This window comes from Hermetia illucens, chromosome 3 (genome assembly GCF_905115235.1).
Source record: "Hermetia illucens chromosome 3, iHerIll2.2.curated.20191125, whole genome shotgun sequence".
Taxonomy (NCBI): Eukaryota; Metazoa; Arthropoda; class Insecta; order Diptera; family Stratiomyidae; genus Hermetia; species Hermetia illucens.
Genome location: NC_051851.1, coordinates 49,119,545 through 49,139,155, shown reverse-complemented (window position 1 = coordinate 49,139,155; position 19,611 = coordinate 49,119,545). Strand labels below are relative to the sequence as shown.

The window sequence follows — 19,611 nt, the reverse complement described above, 5'->3', positions numbered from 1 at the left end:
CCAGGACTTGCTTTCAATCTAGGAAAATCGACAAAGGAAAGAAAACTGGAAAACAAAGCCTATGTAAACGTAGAATGTGGAAATTTTATTTATACAGGAATATTTGGGAAAAGTGTGTTGTCAACAATTCTAAAGGAATTCTAAAATAATTTTAATGATTTCGGAAATCCGAATAGAATTTTGTAGTCTAGAATCTTTCAGGTGTTATTTTCTTACGACCAACAAAAGGGGGCAGGGAGGAAAAACCAAAGAACCAACAAAATCGAATCTCAGTGGTCAAACGAGAGAATATAACTTTGAGGGCATTGAAAATATATCCTATCTAGTGCTCAAAATCACAACCGAACCGAACCAAATATCTCGGTGCTATGCTGGAATGTTGATCAACCTTGAAGGAGCACTTATCCATTCGATCGAGAAAGCGGGGAAAGTTCCAGCAGCGCAACTGACCCAAACCACCGAAGAGGCTGTTGCTAGCCAGAGTGTGCTCATCCGTTCTGATGTAGGCAGCACCAGTTTGGACGAAGCCCCTTGATATTAAGGTGTAGAGAAGCAAATTAATCACAGTATATTGTCTGAGGGTATTAAGAGTGGCTAAAACTTTCCGAACCTCACACGTACCAGCTTTCATAGTTACAGGAATGGTGGCTATTGGGATTTTGGCTGGGGATATGCAAAGATTATACAACTCAAAGGGGCGTGGTGACCACAATAGCAAAAAGCGATGACGAAAGGGGAGAACGCGTACAATCAGGGTGTGACAGGAACGTTTTGGATAATTCCTACAAAGGGAGATGGATGCACCAACTGATTTCAAGTATCCAGCTTAGGATTGTGTCCAACCATGGAGATGTCCAGTATTACTTGACGCAGTTTCTGGCCGGGTATCGCAGATAATGCTGATATTTACATCGTTTTCGACATGACCCTCTTCTATCTTGAATGTGTAAGAGAATACGAGGATCCGGAGCACGTGCGTACTCTTCCTGTGCTGAAATCTGTAAGGGAGAATGATCAGCTTGAACTTCTTTCGAATACTGGCTACTAAGCTGAGGAGGAGCTTCGAACTTTCATCATAGAAGTAAACCGCTTTAAGGTGGGTCCTTACGAGATAATGTGTGCAGATAATTCTATGGGGAATGGCGGGTGAGGAGAGGGGGTTCAAGTGGGTTCAAGCTTTTACAGAACTAACAATAAGTCTAATCTAACAAACTAAAGAACACATACAAACTCCTCCCTACTCCACCTCGAACACCACCTTATCATGGTGGGGGAGCCTGTACTGGTTTACTTCTACACTAATAATGTCCAAAAACAGATAAAAATGAAAGCAATGGTCTGTAATTGTCCAAGTGGTAAGAAGTCACATATTAGAAATCCACCCGGTAAATTGAGAAATCAGGTCGTGGCCGAGGAACGAACTTTGGAGGCCACCAAATTCGTGTTCCTCCACGGAGAAATCTGTGGTAGACAGGCTCTCCACTTCAGTGTATTCACAGGTTGTCTGTGACCTTGTTGCATAATTCTCCCAGAAAATGGGAGAAAAAGGCTTGGGAGAAGGAAACTTCAGTCACAAAGGACAGACTTGCCTGTCAACCTACTCTACCAGGAGAAACGGAAGAAAGGGAAGCTGGTAATGTGGACGTAACTGTTCTAATTCTGGTATTTGGAAACAAAACCATGCAGTCTGGATACCATGAACCTGGAGGGGTTCCTAGCCGACGACAACGAAAGACACTGCGAAAGAAAGCGAAGTTATTTGGGAATGGGGACATGGGCGCTGCTGCACCACCAAGTGTGGCGATATCCAGAGAAATCGGACGCAGGAAGTAGAATTTTCGGGGAAGGTGAGGACAAGCTGGTAACATCGGTAAGAGGTTGGGCGCAGTAGACTTTCCATTTAGCGACGCTTTTCACATTAGACTACGCTTATGTTTACAAATATAAAGGTTATTCAAATTAACCCAGAGCATAAAATAGTCTCTTCTTATCTACTGGAAACAAGGCTGGCAAAGTTGTCGGACTGTGCTGGTATAAGAACCATGGGTTCGTTTTAACAAAATCTGTTGTATTGGACCAGTAAAGGGGCTAGAATCTACTTCGATAAGAGATCTTTAAGACCGTGTGCCTGAATCAAAATTGTTAGAAGCGACCATTCCGGGACAATTCTGTTCCCAAGACCCTACTGCGATTAATTTACAATACCAGGTCAAAGACAAGTGGAGAAACGTCATACCTTATGATTTTTTTTACGTCCGCCGACGCAAGAACTAATTGATCTGGTAGTGTATGAAGAATATTAACTCTTAATAGGCTGTGATATGAACGCTCTGTATATTTGCTGGTGCAGTAGTAAATGTACTCCAAAAGGAGCGAAGCTGTTTGATTTTATCACTTCAGCACTTCAAGGATGAGGTGTACAATCCTTCAATTCTCCGAAGAAGTGAAATATCTGGGAGTTATTCTAGCCAAGAAGGTTCCTTGGAACGAACATGTAAAGGTAAAGATGAAATAAGCTCCAAACAGCTTATGGACCTTATAGGCGGACCTTTGCCTTAATATTGGGACTTAGGCTTCAGGTGGTAATGGATATATGTTGCTATCATTAGGGCGATGTTCGCTTATGCATCCGTAGTGTAATGGATTAAGGTGCAAAGAACTGTTTGTCTTGGTATTACTAGAGCCATGAGCAAGAAAAGGGGTGGAGCTCTGGCTGCATTACTCAATTGACAGCACTTGGATTTGTTTATTCAGAGCACTGCAATGAGACAAGTTCATAAACTAATTCGGGTGTAGAGCATTGGCAGAATTATTGATGAAATGAATCCGGTTTTCGTAATGCCTTCTAATTCGCGGATCCCCATGCATCTGTTTAGTAGAAGATATGAAATTATCTTGAAACTATGATGGTGCATATCAGGATATACTGACGTCTCTACACCAATGGCTTAAAACAGAACAGAATTCTCGAACGCGAGTCTATCTCTCGAAAAAAAAGAAAAGTGGGCTTTTCCCTTTCCCTTGGAACAATATACAACGCTCTTTTAGGCTGGAGTATATGTGATCCTAACGAATATTTGACGAGTGATTCGCAATCTGTAGCAATAGTCAAGCTGCATTGTGGGCGTTGTGCAGTCCCTTGATTACTTTAAAATTCGTTCGGGAATGGTGAAACTGACTAAATTCTGTTTTAAGGTGCAATACGGTGGAACTACTACGGGTACCCGGTCATTGTGGTGTGGGGGAATAAATGAAAAGGCATCTCGAATAATTTAGCAAAAGAGGGTACAATTTCTTCTATGGCCCGATCAGAACCAGCAATTGAAATGTCAGCAGCATTGGCTAATGCTAAGGGTCGAGGGAGAAAACACGGAAGAGAAGTAAGTGCAGATAATATCGTAGAATTGTTATGAGGAGTTGCCAGTGGAGTCAGCAAAACTGTTAAAAGAAGGGGTAGATTGAGTGGGACTATGATGGTTTCCTTACCGCGGGCAAGAGTGGCTTAGACGCTCAGTAAGCACCTTTTATGCGCTTCTTTAATCATTGACTCCACAGCAGAATGCATGGCTTTAAAGTGAGCACGATCGGCATTGTTCTTTGAAACCCGAAACTTTTTCCGCAGTGTATGCTTCAGGCGAATGTTATTAAGAATTCCCATTGTGAATGAAGCTAGGTACGAACGTTGGTACGCGAACGGACATAAAGGGAGAGAAGATCGGACAGGATTTTGCAAAATATGATTACTGCTTGATTACACGTTGAGTTGCTTAATATATGTACCCAGTTGAAAGACGCTGAACTGACTTCAGACCGTCAAAGTTGGCTTTGTGGAAGTTGAACTTATTAGATTTACGCTCGGTTTTGGAGTTTGAATGAGGGTGCTCCGCTTCAAATTCAAGCGCGGGGTGGTAAGCGTCAGTTTTGACAAACGGAGATGAGGAAGGAAATAAAGAGAGGTGGCACTCGAGGAGGTTGGAAAAGAAGAGGTCGAGAGTGCGGCCCAAGGAGTTTTTAGTGGTATTGAAATCCAGGGTAAAGCAAGTGTTCATAAAGGAAAAAAAATGGGAGAGGTTGTTGAAAGGAATTCGAAGGCTGGGATGATTAGGCCAGTGGAGTATGAGGAGGTTAAAATCTCTGCAACAGAAGAAAGGGAGGGAAGGGAATCTGGCAGTAAGGAGTTCAGACAAACTGTCAAACTATTCTTCATACAGGTGAAAAAGGCAAGCATAGGGGTTGTATACATAAGATACAATGAACGGGAGGAAGTTGAACGGGGGGACATGAAGAGCAACACAGTCAAGAGGAAAGCTAGAAGAGGAGAAGACGAGTTCGGCGGGGAGTGTATCTTTTATTGCAACCCGGTTCCTGTCACAGCGGAAGGGAGGTACCGTTCGGGGAACTAGGAGTTTAATATGGCATCGTCCAGCTAGCTTTCGGAAATACAGATGGCATGGGATTGCTGAGCCAGCGCGGATAAATTAAAGGCCACCAGCTTTGTTTTTAAGCCCCTAACATTCTGATAAAATAGACGGACAGTAAACAGTGAGTTATATTACTCGGCGAGGCAGGCGGGTTGTCCTGAAATTTACCCGTGAACTGGGGCGCTTGTATGGTTTGATGAATACCCCTTCAGGCCAGAAAGGGGATCTGTCAAGGACGTCAGCTTCTTCAGGATAAGTCACCCTGAAAGACGCAATCACCGGCGTTGTTATCTTTTGTCAGTTTGACGCACGGCAGAGGAGAAAGTAAACCAACTTTTTTTTTTATTTATTCCAGTTCATCGTCAGTAGAAGCTGCTAACGCTAGTTTGGGGGTAAAGAGCTGCTATGGACGGGACGTCACCTTTAGCCCGGGGCGGCTGGTATGGGTAGATGAAGTAGAAGGATATATGAAAGCGGCGTCGATGTCAAAAAGTGGCTGTGTTTTGATTTTGATGATACGAGGAACATTTTTAACTTTAAATCGGAGGTTTGGGTTAGCAGATGAGGGTGAACATTTGGGAAGCTGGACTTTGTTTTTCACTGAATTCGGTGCAGCACCTTTTCCAGCGTCGCTACGAGTCCAATCGCCATTTCCTAGGCTCTAGGGTGGGAAATCTTGTTTGAGTCTTCTAGATTCCCAGAAGCCCTCCAGAGAGTATAATCGGTGTCCGCTCTCGCAGTTCAACCTATAATGAATGCTTTGGCTACTCTGTTGAGTTTTATCATTCAGAGCTTTCCGCAGGCTTTTTGTCGGCTATGACAATTCAAATTTAAATTTTAGGGAACGATGTGTTTGACAAGCACGTTTCAGATCTTGCCTCCTGTTGATCATTTCTTGGATACGTTTCATCTTCAGAAGTGTTCTGTTGGATTGTTGACAACTTATATATTTCATTCCATCTTGATTTCTATACAGCGCAGTTCTCACAGATGACAAAAGAATGAACTGATGAGAGCTGGTAACGTGGTGCAATTGAAATCGTTCCTCGACGAATACTTTTTAAAATTCCGAAATTGATTAGATCGGGGTTTGGGTGCCCAGATGAAATGAAATCATAATCCTTTGTATCATTCAGAATATTCCAAAGCTCCTTACCTTTCCTACAGACTAGTATGGAACCCCAGTGTGTATGTTTAGCGTTGTAATCTCACGCAGCAATGAATCTATTGCCCAGAGTCGAAAAAATTATTGGCACTAATTTTGAATTTAGGAGGACAATAGTTCGTTAGTAAAATTAGTTCATCAGACATCTCTGTATAGAAGGTAATTGGTGTGATAGTTTTCAAGGACATAATGCTTTAGACGCGCTTTATAAAGAAGCCAATACCGCCACGAGCTTTAAGACCAGGGTGAATATTTGAGAGATCGGCCGTATAAATTTACCACTATGATAGGTATGGTGGGTATTAGCACGAGGATTAACTTTGGATATTCAAATGAGTGTTGAAGTTTTGTTTTTGTGTTTAGAGTGAGATTGGCAAGGCTCCTCATGTACTGAACAAGTGGCAGGCGTTGCCCCCGACTAACTTTATTACTTCTCTGATATGCTATCCATTATTCCGTCTATCATAATGAACAAATGGGATACCACGAAAGTTATATTCGACAGGAAAAGAAGTCGTCAATTAACAAACCCAGCAATACCATCTACAGAATTCAATAAGAGTGATGATGGCAACAAATGATTACGTAATTAAACGTAATATATCATATATGTGAGCCTATAAATATACATAATGAAATGTCAACGAAGAAGGAACTCAAAATATTATGTCTCCATTCACATCAATTTGGAACGTGTAATAGGCACAATCGTTTCACATCTCCTGAATGCCAAGCACGTTATTACGAAGTAAATTATCATTTACTTCGTACTATTTATATCCCCAGGTCAACGATCAAATTAGTCCGTCGAGTAAATGCAGAAGAAAAAGGAGAAAATATTTGTCCAGACATTCATATCAATGTTCGGTGGAAAAAGGAACCTGATGTACTCATTCAACCGAAATTTCAACACGCCACTAGCGCGTGGAACGTGGGAAAATCAGCAACGAGGTAGGGACAACGCTTATTCGAGAATGCAGTCCATATTGATGAAATTTTATCTGTCTTATAATGAAGGAAGGACGAAATTGTTATCTACACTAAACTCTTTATATTCAGTCTATTGAACTTCCAAGAGAACCACCACTTATGTAGTTTTTAGAGTTACTTTTTCCATAATTTTCTATGAATACAGAATGGGATAGAAAAATTTCGATGGAAATCCTATTTGTGAAAATTCAGCCGATGTTGGGCTAACATAGGAAATCATTCCTTTCACATCCAAATATTAAACAACCCTAACATGAACCTGCAAACGAATCGCATAATCCAATTCGTTTACTTTGATAGCTATCATGGATTGATGTCTCGCACGGGACGATATGTTTGATGATAAACTAAGTATATTGGATGCTTCTCTCCAGACGAGATTCTACAGAGTCGTGCTTATCCACCAGTCAGACAATAAATATTTAATCAGGATAACCGAAAAGGATTGTCGTTTTCATGTGAGTGTGTTCCCAAACCTGAAAGTATACTGTCTGCAAACAATAGAATACAATCGACCTCTGAATAATTGTCTCCTTGGATTTTAATTTTAAATGGCAATGGACCATTTCTATTTTAAGGGCTCTTTTGTTGACAATACGATGACAAAATTAAGTCGTCGCGACTGTCAAAATCTCTTTCATCGTCAAGCGAAAACATTTTAACCACAAAGTGAAATGAAGCAGCATTAGAAGGGCGTTTATTTTGACAACTGTGGCGAATCATTCCAAATTTACACACATTTATAAACGAATGTATGCCTTCCTCTACGTGTCTAGTTTCGCATGAAGGACGTTTTTATAGAGAAGGGTTTGTAAATCCTGCCCTGTTGTATTTAGATGACATCAAGTTGCATTTTGGTACTAATGATCATCTTATAAGATTATTGCGAACAGTAGACTAGCCGTGATATTCAGATAGAATTTGGAAAATTGCAGATTTAAGCCATTGGGAAAGGTCATCACGGGTCGTATACCGGATGTAGCATTGGAGACTTCCACATCCTCTGGAATACTGTGACCTAATTCCGAATGTAACATCCACATTCTGCGGGTCAAATAAGGGTAATAATCTTGGGCGAGCGCAATTTGGACTACTGTAATTCTGTAGCATACCGTGCCGGTCTTGAATGAAGTTCTCTATTTCAACGACCTGATCCAATTGAATTAATGGACTAACGATTATTATTATTATATGAAGACTTTTGAGTGGATATTTGTCCCATTAATAGTTAGCACGTAATGCATATGCATATATTATGTCAAAATTCACTTTCGCGTGGTATCGCCATTCATAGTCTTAGAATTTGCATTGAAGTGACAACTTGGACCTATTATATCTTTGTTAGTAATAGTACGATTTCCAACAAACTTGGTAGAATCATGCCTTATATTATAATCTATATTACTACATTTCATGATTATGGAATAAATTCAACGGAGTTTTACAGTCAATTACTAAAAATTATTCCCTTATTAACTTTATTTGACCAGATATCGGTATGGAGGGTATTTCGACGATTAGGCACCACTTCATGATTTTTTCCAGATTCTTCGGTTGGGTAAGTTCTGAGAATGGAAAGAAATTACTTTTCTTCCACCACGCCAGCTCTGAAAAGTACTAATTGAGACCTTTTATTTGATACCCGCCATGACTGTTTTCCATGAATGGAAGAACACCCCCCCCTAAATTCCACGCAAAACGATATAACTCACTGTATTCGTAGGCGTTCCCAGTTCCCACCTTTCAATCAAATTTTATGTTAATCAGTATAACAGACACACAGACTCCATCTTTCAATCAAATTTTATTTCAATCGGTATAACCGTTTTTCAGGAAAAATGCGTGTGACAGACAGACAAAGATTTTAATAGGATTTTGTTCTACAAAACAACCTTCCAAGTAGTGCAAACGTAGGTATTTATTTAAATAGTTGATATCCTTGACTTATCATCGGATTTCTAGTCTATAGGGGTAGGATTTCATTGACCAATAGATACGTAATTCACGTTGATTTGGGTACGAAATGGTGAGCCAGTTTCTTCGATCAAAACGCCATACGCGCCATACGGGTAGAGGTCTGCAAATAGCGAAATGTTCAATAGCCTTTGTCCAGCCTATTTATGTGGAGTATAATATATGCTAAATGTGTGTAATGGAGATCGGTAAAGGAAGCAACAATCTCACTGCCAATACCACGGAGCTCCTATACTCGTTCTTAGAATGCACTAAACAGATTAGTCAACCAGGTAACTATATTTACGAACAAAATTAAAAAGAATGGATCAATCTAACGAACGATCACTTGCGTCAATTGCGTCAATACCTCTCAAAGAAAAACGACTCCACTCCTCGAACAAACAACATCGAACCCGAAAACAACAGCCGGCATCCTCGCCCCGCCCAATAGTATTCGCACGGAACAAACGCTAAAAACCTATTTTCTAATCCACAGCATGATCAAATTTACCAGAAAACTGCGGACTAGACATCCAAGAAACTTAATAAGCTAATGTTCGAAGCAATAATATTGCAGGAGACGATACCAATCGGAAACATTCAATCTCAAGCCGGATTAAATTGAAAAGATGAAAGCTCAATTTTTGATAGATTTAAGAAATCAAAGAATATCACAAAGTCTTTCCTAAAGCAAACAGATGCAGCCAATCCAGTAAGTGCTGATCTAAATATGAAGGCTTATATAACCAATATATATAGAGGACAAAACTGCAGGTAGCCATTTCGAAAAGTGAAAGTGTGCACTTCAAGAGTCTTTCTTAGGACGCAGATAATCTTCATCATCATCAACGGCGAAACAATCGGTATCCGATCCGATGCCTCGGTAAGGAACTCCACACATCCCGGTTTCGTGCCGAGGTCCACGAGTTTGATATCCCCTAAAGCTGTCTAGAATCCTGGCCTACGCCACAGGAGATTCTTCTCTCGAACACGGCCAATAATTCTCAACTTTTCTTGATAAGAACCAAGGTCTCCGAGCAATACATAAGGGCTGGCAATATCATTGTCTTGTACAGTAAGAGCGTTGATCCCATGGTGAGATATTTCAAGCAAACCAGTTTTTGTAAGCTGAAATAGGTTCTGTAGCCAACTGGCAACCGTGTTTTCGAAATGGATTTTTAACTCTAGATAGTAGTCTTTTTATTGTTCTCGTTTGATCAGTGGGATTTATTGTTGATATTTCGCTGGCTGTTGGTACTGACGTTGCCACCATATATTTCGTCTTGCCTTCATTAATGTGTAGCCCAAGATCTCGTACCGCCTGCTCGCTGTGGATGAAGGCAGTTTGCACGGGTCGTTCTTCCAATGATGTCGATCCCGTCAGCATTTGCTAGCAGTTGGGTAGATTTAAAGATCACTTTTTCCAGGGCCAGATTAAAAGAGGTGCACGATAGGACATTCCCTTGTCTTAGACCGTTGTTGATGTTAAATGTCCTCGAGAGTGATCCTGCCGTTTTTATCTAGCTACACACAGTGGTGAGGACCAGTCTAGTCAGTCCTGCCAAATTTATTGGTAAAATTTCCGTACCTGGTGCGTTTGCTCCCTTAGCTTTTCGAGTCCACAGATCGCTGCCTATGAAAGCTTAGAAGGGTTACCAGAGGTGGGGAAAGTTGACGGGGAAGCAAATCGACGAACTGACCATCTACGGTGGCAATGCCATCCGAGACAACAAAGATGACCCTGATGTCAAGAAGAAAGCTGCGTGAGCCACCTTCCATTACATAATTGCTCTCCAAACTGGTGTGGTTATCTCAAGGCGCAAGATGAGGTCTACAAGCATCCAAAGCCTTTCACCGATGCTATTCAGAAAGCCACTAAACCCATCTACAGAGATCTTATTTGAATGGACCTGCTGCAAGGTTGCATTGGTCGGTTTACCCAAAACGACAATAAGAGTCTCAATTCCACTGTATGGAAGATTGTCTCCAAATCCAAGTACTCTGAAGCTGTCATCGTTAAACTGCCCCCTATGTGGCAGCTGCCTTTTTCAACAATAGCTGCAGTACCATCTTGGCAATCCTGTTAGAACTCGGAATAACTGTGGGCCCACACTCTCTAGCAGAGTGCTAGAGAAGGAATAAAGAACGAGTTAACTCAGCCAGCGGGAAGACTGCCCTAGCAACCAAGGAAGCCCGAATCGTCATCAGACAAACAAGATTGGTAATAATGGAACCGGATAATGATGACGAGGGCTGCCTGTATGCTCCTGGAATGTCACAATATTGGTGATTGCTGTAAATCAAAGTTACCTTCATAAAACGTCTATTCAAAACTTTAACGAATTTTTTCTCTAGCCAAGCAAACAAAATTGTAAAATTTTGCAGGATAACACTTAACATGTGAGATCACCCATCAAACTAGAAATTATTGCCCTGAAAATTCAGTTTTTCTGCACAGGTATTTGCATAATAATAAACTTTAGTTTGATGACCACATGCCCTGAGAGAACTAGCAAGACTTTTAACTCTGTTTCAGAATTTTGGAGTGGATGCCAGAATATATACAGGAAGGAATTTTCCCAATTAGTCGAAAATATCGTCGAAGACCACGTCTCACATCCATACAAAAGCACGGGACAAATTAATACCTCGTAGATACGTGGTTTATTGCGTCTGTGTACTTTTCACCTGTTCGAAATTATGGTCGCTCATTGCAATATTCTGCATGCTAGCAGCCGCTTTTCGATTTTGGGTCATGTATTTCTTTTCGAAATCTTTGACACTGAACCCTGCTTCACTCACTGCTGACTCGAACTACTTGAACACTTCCTTAGCACAATCACCGATTGGGTAAAAATATCCAGGTCGTCTACACACGCCACCAGTTGCGCGGACTTTACCAGTAACGCTTCTATGGTACCAACTGAGACCACCTTCCTGATGACATATTCGAGCACCGAGTTAAAGAGGGTGGGGGCCTAACCATCCTTTTGATTAAGTCCTGACAGTATAGGAACGCCGTCTGCCAGTTTGGCTGCTATTGTTAATCATTGTGGCTTTCACTGGCCCGACTAGCTTCGACGGTATTTTTATTTCGATCATTATTCTGTACAGAGCATTACGATGTATACTATCGTATGCCTAACAGAAGTCAATGGATGCGTGGTTCACTTTGACGTCATATTCCCAGCACTTTTTAAGTATCTGCTTAACTGCAAATATCTGGTCCGTTAACAATCCTCTGAATCTGAACTACTCGATACGGTTCCTCCATTCTATATGCCCAAGGGTGGTTTTAACTTGGCTCGAGATACCATCACTGATTTTCACCACATGTCGTCGCTACTTTCCTCAGGGCCAGAATGAGGTAGTGCCTCGAAATGTGCCTTGATTGTGGACATGTAAGCCACTTTAGCTGTGTCGTCTTACAACTTTTCCAAATGGATTTTAGGAGTCTAGCTCCTGTGGCTGGCGCTTTTTTTGGCTATTCCACCTAACCAGGAAACGGTCTGAGTCATAGCAGCAGCGTGCTCAAGCCCAATATGTTTGCGGCGGCTTTTTTTCGACGAGGACGTGGCCGACTTGATTGAATGTCTGTCCGTCTGGTGATGTCCACGTCATCTTATGTATGTTTTTATGGAGGAAGTAAGTGGAGTTTACAACTAAATTTTGCTACCCGCCAAGTCGATGAGATGAGATGCCATCTAGACGACAACCCCGGCGAGGTTCTGAGAAACATGAGAATTCGGGAGCGGCACTGGCTTAAAGGCGTTGGTCTTGCGCACATAAAAGATAAAACCGACGATATGAAAAAAGAAAACATTGGTAAAGGTTGGGATTAGTAAACTAACCATATATTCGTAACCAATGTACAAATAGGTGTCAAGATTCAAAAATTAAAGTTCAAGCCACATCTTAGGAACTTAGCAACAAAAGCATCTTCAGTTGCTGCATTGTTGGCGAGAATGTTGCCGAATATAGCCAAAGCCGTCGCCTCCCTTTCTCAAGAGCTGTAAGCTTGATCTTATATTATGCAACTTCTATCTAGTCTTAGAGAGGTTAGCTCATAAAGAGGTTAGCTTGGGGAAAATTATAAATAACAACACCAGCCGCAGTTCATAAATGATTCTTCCTCGTGTCGTCATACCTAACTAGTAGTATCATCTGTATCTTTTAGAATATTTGAATATGGTTTACTAGAGCCAGATTTTTTTCCTTAGTTCTTTATTTATTTTGTCGACAGATTTATTGTAGATTTATTGGTCAATGCAACACAACAGATGTATATTCATAAAGTAAAAAGTATACCGACTTACCGAGAAAAGTGACATGCGTTGTAAATTCATGTCATGAAGTTTTCATAAAGCCTCCGCCATCGGACCTGTGAATATGAAAAATTAGGACTTTAAGTCAAATGAAATTGTACGTCTTGAAACATGTAATTATTAGGAATAATTTTGATTAATGGGAATCACTTTTTATGTTAATGTTATTTGTAACATATGTATATAATATCAACTAAATTTGAGAAATCTAGAAATATAGGCATATCATAAAGCATGATTCTGCCAAGTTTGGTAGAAACCGCAATATTACTAACAAAGTTATAATGCCCACTCAAATGTTTTTATAAAAGAAATACACAAAGCCTTTCATACCTGAAGCGTTTAACTTCCAGTTTCCCGGCTGCCAACTGAGAAGCAAAAAGAGCGGGCGCTGTCACCCGAGTCGACTTTTACGCCAAACTGGGCACTCGGGATGGCGAGAGAGATCTGTATCGACTTATCGAAAGCCGACATGAACGTACACAAAATATCAAACACTTCTCTTGCGTTAATGATAAGAAGGGTGCTTTACTTACCGACAGACGAGTTCCGATAGATAGACGGCGCGAATATTTCGGGCAGATTTCAATGGAAGAATTTCCACTTGCGCAAGCATTACTGGCATTCGGAGTAATTCCGCATGTCAGGGTCACTGAAGTCGAGGAAAAAATTGACGGAAGCAACGGGAGCTGACCACATCACATTTGAGCTCAGGAAAGCGAAGAGCTGAACCCAACACTGTATCTCAGTGAATTCTTCAATCGGGTTATGAGGAAGGTAGAACACTGACTGGCAAGAAACCACCACAGTTCCAACATGCGTAAAGAAAGGTTGTCCAGCAGAATATCCAAATTATCGCTCGATCCAGATGCAGTCCTATACCATGAAGATTTTTGATCGTATTCGTGAATCAATTCGGTTTGTCATAAAATGCGGAAGCTGGGTTAGAAGTGTGGCGGATAGATCAAAACCGTTTCGTGTCTCTGTCAGTGTTTATCAAGAAGCGCCCTATCACCACTCCTCTTTTTTCTTGTTATGGACACCGTCACATGGGACATTCAACGTCTAGCGTCCTATACACTGCCCAATGCAGATGATATTTTCCTTGCGTCTAATAGCAAAAACGATCTGGAACAACTTGTCCAAAAATGGAGTGATCACCTCACGGCGTCAGATTGAATTTGAATAAAACTGCATTTCTGACGACCGATCTCTATGGAACAGGCACAATCATTGTCAGTGATTTAAATATCTCTCTATATCAACCAATGGAGAACAGCGTCATGAAATTGCTTCACGCATTAACGCAACCTGGATGAAATGGTGTTCCACAGCTGAAGTTCTTTCTGATCGATGTAATAACGAACGCCTCAAATCTAAAATTCTGTCCGTTCTGTCGCTGTCTATCGTTCTGAATGCTGGCCGACTATCAAGAACAATGAATGGTAAACGCCCAAAAGCCTGGCCGAAACAACAGTGGCTTGATATGCTGGATGGCGAAGATCTACCGACTATATCCATATGTGCTTGTGAGCGGGACATAATGCAATTCCGACACCATTTATTCAAGATATCTAAATAGTCCAGTTCTCCGCACATCGGATTCAGTTTCAGACCATTCTGTGTGAGTTGGCCATTCCACTTATTCCAGGAGAGCAACTTAACCTAATAGACGAGTTCCTCGGGTATTAGATGTTGTCGCAAAGAATACTAGATGAGTTTGGTTGGCACAGAGTCAAACGCCTGCTCTTGATCAAGGAATGTAATGTAGAGAGGGGGATGCTTCTAACGATGTTTCACTATGAGCGCGTAGTTTGTACTGCGTCAGTAGTTCCGCAGTTCTCGACAGGCCCGGCTTGATTCACGGTGATTTCAACGTCACGAATGCAATGATAAGAATGATTTCAAAAATCTATTTTTATTTTAGAGTAATGGTAGACACTACAACATTCTTTGCAGCGCTTTGCCCCTTTTCGAACCCGGGCTTCATAAATGAAGAAATTTCTTATTTCAGTAAAATTACTCCAAAGTGCCTTACCCCTGCTACCCCTCAAAATATATTCCAAATCCTTATAAAGCAATTTTCACCACAAAATGTCTATATTACAATATAATAAAGTGTAAATACACCAAAGATTATACAAATTTGAATATAAAGAGTTTACCCAATAGGGAAAGAAAGCAAATGTACATTTACCTTCCAATAAAATAAAAGCACATAAACGCTCCCACATTTCTGAACTTTCCCAACTTGAAACGTTTGGTTTTATTGATCCTTTCTCAAATACCTGGCCAATAACACTTCGAAGGAATCCCTTTTATACTTTTTACAAGGCAAGCATATGACTACCCGCTCATGTTTCCAAGAAAAATTTGGAAAATGGAGCAAAAGTAAATACAGAAGCCAATACCTATTGAAAGCAACCTGATTCCCTTGAGATTATTCACGGAAGAATTAAATTGGTCAAACCCATGCGAAACTCCTGTGCTCAGATGCACAAGTACATACATATTAACGTTTATTATATGAAGTTGAATTATAAAATATTGTGTGCTAATAACCAAACAACGTGTCGTCAATAAACAAGATAATGTGCGAAGGGTTTTCACCTCTGAGGTACGCCAGGAAGTATGAACGTCACGAGTATAGTCAAAAAAGTTTTCAAGAAGGAGCAGATGTGCATGTAACACATATGATTGATTGTGCTTAGCTTTTATATTCGACAAGAAAAAGAAAGAATGAATGGCATCTAATTCTGGACATATAATCTAAAGGGGATTTTCAATTGTACAAAAACCAAAGAGTAATTTTTCATCTGGACGTTTTTGACAGAGAGAAAGCTTTTATTTCATTATCCAGGTAGAAGCGGGGGAATACTTAACCAAGGGAAATTAAATGCTTCTTCATTGCAAGCTTTCATGTCACTTGTGGAAATACGTGCAACTAATAAATGATCATATATGGAACCCTACATTCACCATTTTGAGCTCATATTATTCCTTGGGAAAATGAGACATCTTTAAAGTTGGTGTATGAATTAACATATTTGAGTAATTTTGTTTTAGGACTCTCTCCTGATTCTGCATCCTCTTAATGATGGACTGGACTGTGGTGTGAAACTCTTTATGGCAAAGCAACAAATTGTTCTCAGCGGTTTGGTCTAGGCCAGAAGCAACTGAACACTTCTTCTTCGTAAGCATGGACATAAACTAGGCGACTTTTCGGTTTGAACGTAACTTACACCTATGTCATGTTTGCCGCTTATTTCGAAAAGGGAACATTTTGCATTGGTACCAGGAGGCAATATTCTGCCGGCTCCATGCGTTACTTGCGGCAAACTCCAAAACTGTCCAAAAGTTTTGCTTGATTTTGATGAACCAAACATCGCCAACTACACGCTACCAAGTGCGTGAGTTTGTTCTCCATAAGTAAACATGGCAGGTAGGCTTTGCTGAGATGACTTTATGCATTGACCTACAAGTGGATGCATCGCAAACGCTACCGCAAATTGCATTTGATTGCCCAAAAAACCCAAACACTTAATCGGAAAAGTAGCAAGCATTTGCAAATCTTGCATATCAAACACTCTAACCACACGTTTGAATTTGTGACAGCTTGTTTAAAGTTTGGCAAGCAGGTATGGCGTAGGTCAGGACGCCAGACAGCTTTTAAGGATATCGAATTGGTGGACCTCGGCGCAAACCCTGGATATCTGGAGTTACTTATTAAGGCAGACCTTGACCGGATACCGGTTGTTGCGCCGTTGATGATAAAGCAGGTAAAACAGGCATTAGACAGTACACACAACCCAATTACTTCATTTAGATGGTATCTTTGCTTATTTATCACGCACAAAATCGAAATCATATTTCACAACAAAGTCAGCAGAGAGAAAACAAGTCAAGAAACCGGAAGCGTGACGCTTCGGGTATAAAAGGTTTTGTGTTTCCATATGTGAGGAGCATAACGCAGTTCTCCATTGGCTGACAGCATTGACTCGAGATATTTAAATTGCTTAATGCTGTCAGCTTCAACAACCTGCCTAGAACTGAGCGAATTAAATATATCGGGTCAATGTTATCAGCCAATGGGAAATTGCGTTTTGAAATGCGACCTGGATGAAATGCCACTCCACAACTGGTGTTCTTTGTGATCGACGTATCAGCCCACGTCTTAAATCTAAAATTTACCGCAATATCGTCCGTCTGCCGCGCTCTATAGTTCTGAGTGTTGGTCGACTGTAAAAGACAATCAAAGGCATCTTGCGGTAATGGAGACGAAAATGTTGCGTCGGACTAGTGCCATGACGCATTTTGATCACATTCGAAATGAGGAAATCGGCGATCGATATGGGGTTGCGTCGATCATGGAAAAACTGCGAGTGGGGCGTTTTCGATGGTGTGATCACGTAATTCGCGCTAACGAAAATTCGCTTGCCAATATTGGTCTGAACATCGCAGTCAACGGTAAGCGACCGAAAGGCCAGCCGAAAGAACCGTGGCTAGATACGCTGGATGGGAATTTAATACGCTTCACACTCTGAATTTAATATTATTAGCAAATGTCAAGAATTTAACCTACAACAGATATAAACAAGTCGGGAAACCGGAAGCTGGACGCTTCAGGTATGAAAGGTTTTGTGTATTTCTTTTATAAAAAGATTTGCGTGTGCATTTGTCCCATTAGTATATAGCACGTAATATATGCATATATTATGTGAAAATATCCACTTTCAAGTGATATTGACATTCAAAGTCTTGAATTTGCTCAGAAGCGACAGGTATTGGTATGGTATGGAAATCTGCCCGACATATTCTCGCCATTTATCTATCGCAACTCGTCTGTCGGTAAGTAAAGTACCCTTCTTATCATTAACGCAAGAGAAGTGTTTGATATTTTGTGTACATTCATGTCGGCTTTCGATAAGTCGATACAGATCTCTCTCGCCATCCCGAGTGTCCAGTTTGGCGTAGAAGTCGACTCGGGTGACAGCGCCCGCTCTTTTTGCTTCTCAGTTGGCAGCCGGGAAACTGGAAGTTAAACGCTTCAGGCATGAAAGGCTTTGTGTATTTCTTTTATAAAAACATTTGAGTGGGCATTATAACTTTGTTAGTAATATAGCGGTTTCTACCAAACTTGAGAGAATCATGCTTTATGATATGCTTTATGAAAACTTCATGACATGAATTTACTACACATGTCACTTTTCTCGGTAAGTCGGTATGAACTAGCTGCTTCCGAAGTCATGCAAATAAGATGCTGACGTCATCATTAACGGGAATAATTGACATTCGCGTGAAATCTAAAAGTCGCATTTATGACGAATTTACTTCTTCGCCACCCTTTTTAAGGTTTTGTGTAAAACACTTATGTGAAGGCTAGGCCTCGAGAGAAGTTCCATTCCGATATCTGCTCAAGTAAACTTACTAATAATATATTACCAACTTTTAGAAATTGACTGAAAAGCTCCCCTTAAGTTGATCCTAGGCGTACTACATTTTGCACTGGAAGGACAGTCTCGTGCATACACATACCAAGTTTCATGAAAATCCGACTATTATTGTCAAAGTTGTAGCAGTTCAAACGTATCAATATCGTGAGAATTTACTGCATCCTAAGCCATTCAAATCAAATGCTGACGTCATAATTAACGAGAATAATTGAAAGGGGGGCGTAAATTTTTTTGAACTGCTATAACTTTGGCGTTAATAGCCAGATTCCCATTAAATTAGGCACGTGAATACGAAATATTGTCCTATATGCTGGTACGAAATTTGGGAGTCCAGGGGAATTTAAGGGGAGTTTTTCAGTAAATTTCTAAAAGTTGGCAATATACTATTATTATACCCCTCCTCCGACATGGCGCTTTCCTGCGCGTCGCTGTCCACCCCGAGCCCTAGGAGTCCTAAGTCCAGGTCGTCCAGCTTCTGCTCTTCACTGGGCAGCAGGTCTATTTCCCTGGTTGATCCCGTTCTTTCCGCCTCTATGGCTTCCGCGACTTCTTCAGGGACCTCGGTAAGTTTTCCACCCGATGCCTCCTCCGAGGTTTCTTTCCTTGGCTTTTCCTTGTGCACATGCACGGGTATGTTGCCAAATCGGTAGTTGATATGACAACTCCGACGTTTAATTGCCTCTAGGGATCGGTCATCTATCCTGATCGTGAGGAGTTTACCCTTTCCCTCCACCTTGCTTCTGAAGACTCTCCATAGTCGAGTATGGAGATCTTCGTTCTGAGCAATTAGGAGTCTCATAAGGTCTTCTGTTACTATTGCCGCGGCCTTTGGGAGAAAAACTGTCACCATGTGGGCTCCTAGTATATCATCTTCAGCACATGTTGACAGTTCCATCCCTTCCCAGCCTGGCAATCTAGGAATTATGGTTCTAACCCATTCTGCGGTACCTTCCGTCACGCAGTCCACCAGTATAAGGCCTGGTCGAAAGCGTATCCCGGTGAACACCAGTTTCGACGTCCAACCCTTGATGCCCTTGACCGCACTAGCGTAACTAATGCCGGGCTTCCTGGGTCCTGCCTTCACTCCTGACCTGCCCGGGTTTTCTCCTCCCGTGGGTTCAGGTCTGGGTTTTTTGGGAGCATTCCCTTCATGCGGGCTGACCTCTGCTGCTCCCCGCTTTCTCGGCTCCGGTAGAGATGGCTTAGGTCTGTCCTGAGCCTTCTTAAGGGCCTCTTCTGGTTTCAGGCCTTCCTTCAGATAGCGCAGGTACCATTTAACCCCGGCGCCACTGAGACCTGTC

The 19,611-nt window shown here is 41.3% G+C and overlaps 1 protein-coding gene across 1 annotated transcript in view; it reads right to left on the bottom strand.

The window, feature by feature from the left end:
• LOC119652468 (pyrokinin-1 receptor) overlaps nucleotides 1-19,611 on the bottom strand; it is a 513,354-nt gene that overhangs the window by 262,599 nt on the left and 231,144 nt on the right. Inside the window, exon 4 of the mRNA XM_038056634.1 lies at nucleotides 12,849-12,913. The gene's annotated coding sequence lies outside the window, so the exon portion shown is untranslated. The remainder of the gene's footprint in view (nucleotides 1-12,848; nucleotides 12,914-19,611) is intronic.